The sequence below is a fragment of the Lathyrus oleraceus genome, chromosome 5, assembly GCF_024323335.1.
Source record: "Lathyrus oleraceus cultivar Zhongwan6 chromosome 5, CAAS_Psat_ZW6_1.0, whole genome shotgun sequence".
Classification (NCBI taxonomy): Eukaryota; Viridiplantae; Streptophyta; class Magnoliopsida; order Fabales; family Fabaceae; genus Lathyrus; species Lathyrus oleraceus.
Genome location: NC_066583.1, coordinates 520,740,735 through 520,746,578, shown reverse-complemented (window position 1 = coordinate 520,746,578; position 5,844 = coordinate 520,740,735). Strand labels below are relative to the sequence as shown.

General features: G+C 33.5%; 1 pseudogene; it reads right to left on the bottom strand.

The window, feature by feature from the left end:
* Positions 1-1,876: 1,876 nt before the first annotated feature.
* LOC127081771 (squalene epoxidase 1-like) lies at positions 1,877-5,331 on the bottom strand (annotated as a pseudogene).
* Between the last annotated feature and the right edge of the window lie 513 nt (positions 5,332-5,844).

Genomic DNA, 5,844 nt, shown 5'->3' with positions numbered 1-5,844 from the left:
CTCAATGCAACAGGTGATCATTCCATTTTCTTCTCAGTTTAAACACATAGTTCCTCTGCAATAGCTTAGGCTCTTCGTGTATTTTTAACACACTCTCCAAATTAGTCGATCTGAATGTGATAAAGCAAGGCTTTTGAAAATGATTCCTACATTCTGTTTCTTCGATTTATTTGATAGGTTTGGCAATGGAAGATTTGATGCGTGAACTGTGCTATTATTGCAGGTTGTGTGTTCTGAGTGCAGCAGCTGGGATTTGGCCTGAACTTGGTTTGCCTCGACGGCCTGAAATTCCTATGGTTGGACCATGTTCCTATCGGCTTTGTATGGTTCTTTACATAGGTTTGATGCATTGTTTTTGTATGACCTAGTTAACATATGAATGATGTTTAATGCCTTGTTTGACTGTATGATAGGCTGCAATGCCTCTGGCTAGTCCTTTGTAAGTCATGCGCACATGGGATAGATTGTTGGATAATGGCTTGCAACATGGATGTTTACCTATCTTGCACATGAAGTAGCGTTTCTACATGGCACAAACCCAACAACAACGGTGGAAAAGGGATTAGGGTAAGTGTTGAAAGAGTGTAATTTGTTGTATTTTCCAAAACTTTTCTTCATTATGTTTGTAGTGCTGATAAAATTTTGGTGACAGGTATGAGTTCCAAATGCAATATGGCTCAATTGGATGGTCTGTTGGTGCAACTCTTGGCTATGCACAAGCGGTACCCGAGAAGCGAGTGATTGCTTGCTTTGGTGATGGAAGCTTCCAGGTTTGTCTTGCATAACTACTTAAAGCATGATTTCATTCAACATGTAATTTATTCTTGAACATGGTTTTGAATTTCTGGTTATGCTTTGTAGGGTGGTGAACATGAGTATTAACCTTCATAACACTGTAGAAGTCTCGATGAGGAGCACTCTTTTGGGCAAGAAATTCCTTATCTGCATTTAGCATCAAATGAAGAATGAAATGTTGTCCCAAAAGATTGAGTTGGCGATAGCATAAAGTCCTTATGTTACCCGCTGCTGTGACTCCATTTATATGATGGCGGTCAATGAAAAAGGTTGTTGCACTTGAATCTGCAACTGGCATCTGCTATTCATTATCAACTCCTCACTCAGGTAAAGGCTGGTTCTGGTTTGATATTCACAGGGTTACAATGGTTCCACTTGATGAGATATGGAAACACATCCAGATGCAGTAGCAGGTAGTACTGGCGCGTAAGGGTCTTATCTGTTGTCCTTGCTACTGATATTGTTGTGGTTAATATCGTGCAGGAGGTTTGTTCTCTTGAAGCTTTTTTCTAAATTCTTGCCATGCTCTATGATGGAGCCTGTAAGTGCCTTGAGACTATCAAATGATGGTTGTGAACTTTGATGTTGAACCTCAATTTTCGATGCCAAAGTTGCTTGAGATATCTTCTCTTTCAATTTAGAGGCTTTATCAAGATCACCAATTCTACAGTAACAACTGATTAATATTGCAGGTGGCAGCGTTAGGAACCAGCCCCTTTTGATGAAGTTTATGGAAAAGTCTCTGTGCTCGATCAATGTTTCCTTGAAAGCTTTGTCCATATTGCCAGAAGCTGAAAAGGCATGAATTAATGCACAATATGTGAAATTATCTAGAAGAAAACCTCTAGATATCAAAACTGACAGAACGCTTCTTGCTTCATTAATTTTTCCTGACTTGCAAAGTCCATCTATAGCTATGTTGTACACAATATTATTTGGAAGAGAATTATGTATAGCATTTTTATCAAGCGAATCAACAATTTTCTGAGCTACTAAAGTTGTATTGTTTTTGTTTTTACCGAATTATCAGTACATTTATTATGAACCATAAGAATATCGAAATCCACCATCTTGTCTAGGATCACAGTAGCTTCATTGATTCTAGCATCCTGATAAAGGCTGCTAACAGCATGCTTCTGATGTTTCCTTTATCAACTGCTGCTATATAAAAAAAAGTATACAACTCCGAAGGAACCTGAACATGTAATTCTCTCAATTAGTAGAAGAGGCTTATAAGCGTAAATGAACGAGTCGTGACACAAATTTGACATCAAATGTGGTAGAATGTTTCTTATTTTGGCACCTGAGGTGCTACCACAGTTTTCAAATAATTAGCCATTTCACCATTACCAACAAAAGGTAGTTTTTGGCCAGGCACATCGACCAAACATCGAATCTCGGTACTACTTATAGGATAAAACAAAATTGGCGAAGTATCACCCAAGATAACATGTCCATGATTTTCATATGGAAGGTTACAATTCTCCAATATCAATCCAACAAAATGAGAAGGAACTTCAACCTTAGGATTACAAAGAGAATGTCTCAAGTTAGAAAAACAACCATCACATACTATGGTGAGAGAAGCCTTTGTTGTAAACTCTTGTCCACTCTTGTTTTTATAGTTTACCCCTTTGATGGTTTTATTTTCTTCGAGTAAAGACGTGACGGTTCTTTGTTCTGATTTTACATTTGAAAGAGATGAAGCCTTTTCTCGCATTTGTTGTATGAAACGACCATTGTGAAAGCTTCTTCCAGATACATCAGAGTCAAAAAAATTTCTAAGGGATAAGACAACTTGGTGTTTTTCCCATCCTTATAAAGAGCATAGCCAAAGATTCTTTGTGCATCAATTTCATCCACACAATTTTCAAGACCCAACTTAAGTAACTTTAGATATCCACCAGGTTGTAGCAATTCACCCACAATCCTATCAGGTTTACTCAAGTCTCTTTCAATCACATGCACTCGTCGTCCATCCTTTCAAAGTGTATAAGCAAGAGCAGCACCAGCAACACCAGCACCTTCTTCTTTTCAGCGAAACCATTTGATTTTATCTTCAAGTTTATTGGCTTCTGTTGAAAGTTGGTGAAACATATAGTGCAAACCGGTTTTCGTGCTTGGTCCCTCTTGAACAAACCACATGATAATGACTATTCCTTAAGGCATGGCAAGACACTAAAATCCCCTTGAAGCAAATAATGTTCATCAAAGCTTTTTCGTGACAAAATTCTTTTTGACCGCATACTCTAATCCAAGCAAAATAATCTTTGGATTCTTTGATTACCGCCGACGCGGAATGCGCCTATGTATCCAAATATGTTGACAGTAGCACGTCGCATTGAATGCACAAAACACAAAAGGGTGCAACAATAACAGAAAAGGAGACCATTTGATGCTCATGGAAAAGGGATGCCATATTAGAGGAACGAACTCATGAGGAGCAAATAATGAAATAAGAAAAACGATATGAATATCAGGGTCAAAATCGGGGTGTGACAGTATCCATTTTAGAGAAATTTTAAAATTGTGTTTTCTCTTATACTAATTTAGGACTCCATATTTTATCAAATTTGTAGTACCAAATAAATAAATAAATAATGAAACACTTTATTTACATTCTAAAAGACTCACAATAAGTGACAATATCTTCCCTAGGATAAGAGCCTGATTATCATCCTCCCTACATATTCAATAACAATTTCTAGAGTTATTTAAAATCCAATCCAACTTCACTTATATTAACACCAATTTCCTTTAAATAAGACATCACCTATATTTTACTAGAGGTTCCTCCGTTAATCTACTTAAACAAATCCAAACTACTACCACTATTCATCACTTACTTAGTTCCACAATCTCTATTTAAAATCAAATTACCATCAAAATGGTATTACAAATCTAGACTCATATGTTTCTATCTATCTATACAGTACTAGTAAAATTATGGTTTCTTATTTCAAACTTTATACAAATATCTAATTTTATAATTAATTACCATCTCATTGTATAAAATATATACAGCATCAATTTAAAATGATTTTTTTTTTTACATTTTAATCACCAAATTAAGGTACAAATTGATTTTGGACCTAAACCTAAACTATCTTTCTTAAAACATATTCTTAAAATAAGATATTATTTTATGAAATAAATCATCCAATTAACTTATTAGAGTAATTGGAGATTAAATTTGAAAATCATTCACTAATATTAATTTTTTTAATAAAGAAGAGTGAAAATTGTGATAATATTAATAAGGATCAACAAAAAAAGGATCATTAACCAATTTAATTTCAAAGAAAATTGTTATATTCACAAGTCAATTTAATCTTGAAATTTGAATTTTGTGTAAGAAATTAAAATGTCATAATTTAATTTCAAATTAAAGAAAATAACTTCTATTTGAACCTTCTACTTTTTCTTTGGAAAGATTCATCTTTAAAACTCAAATATAAAGTTTAACTATATTCCTTCTTTTAAATGAAGGTGTTAACATACTTACATGCAAAAAAAATATTTATAAAATAAATATAAAATTACATTAAAGTCTGAATCAATGCATAATATAAGATTTAATTATTATAGAAAATAATATTAAATAATAGCACATTAATTCCAAAACAACAAGTAAAGATTATTCTTATCAAGATCAAAACAGAAACCACATTTAAACGTCTAAGCAACAACAACACAGACGTTACCACCAAAAACAGAATTGTAAGTCATATTTCTCAACCCAGATATTAATAACCAGCAGAGAAACAGAAGATCTCAAACAAAATTTAAATGTTCCAACTTTTTTTCTACTAAAATCAAATTTATGATATACTAAGAAAATATTTGTAACCAAAATTTTACTAAATAATACACATGTTCATATTTCAGGGCATGAGATTATATTTTTTTAACAAACATTTCCATGATAAAATGTAGAAACTCGTATTTTAGAAGAAGGAATATTTGTTGGTGTACAAGGAGGAAGAAGATGAAGATGATGAAGATGGAAGAGAGAGAAGAGAGAGAAGAGAGAATGTAACTAACTTGTTAATGAAATTCTGTTACAATGAAGAAAAAAAACTTTAATAAACTGAAAACTCAGCTTCTACTTATACACATGTCCATAATTAAATGAAATTCAAATTAATTCTGAAATCACTTAAGTGAATTTGAATTATATCTACTACAATCCCTTAATTCATATTCAGCTAATCAAAATCAACAATATTAATTTCATCCCTCAACTGGATAAAGTGTCCAGTCTTGATTGCTTTAGTCAAAACATCTGTCAACTTCAAGCACCCCATTCTGAATCTGATTTCCCAGAAAATGAAAATTAGTGTTAATGTGCTTACTCCTTTCATGCAGCACTGGATTCTTTGCAAGCCTTATAGACGATTTATTGTCAATCATCAACTTCACATGTTTGCTTACATTGATCTTCAGATCTTGCAGCAAGTTTAGAATCCATACAGATTGACAAGCAGTCAAAACATCTAAAATGTACTCAGCTTCACAGATTGACAATGCAACCATTAGTTTATTCTTGGAGTACCAAGAAATGGGATTTCCCAGATATTTGAAGAAATATCTAGAAGTATTTCTTTTTGTCAACTCTGTCTCCACATCAATCGAAGTCTGGATGTCACATTAACTCTGACTCAGTTTCAACACCATAAGGAAACAAAACTCCATACTTCATAGTTCCCTTAAATAACCTCAATATCTCGACAACAACTTGGTAATGTGTCCACTTTGGTTTGTTCATAAACCTACTCACCATTCCAACTGCATAACAAATATCAGGTCTGGTATTATAGAGATATTTCAATGAGCCTATAAACTGTTTAAAAGTTATAGCATATACATCATAACCCAACTTGTGATTTATTTCAGCAGGTGTGATTGTAGACTTGTAATTCATCATCTCAAGTCTCTTTAGAAGCTCACGTTCATACTTTACTTGATGCAAGATTATACCTTCTTAGAGTACATAATCTCCATCCTTAAAAAAGATGTCATATTTCCTAGACCAGTCATATTAAACTC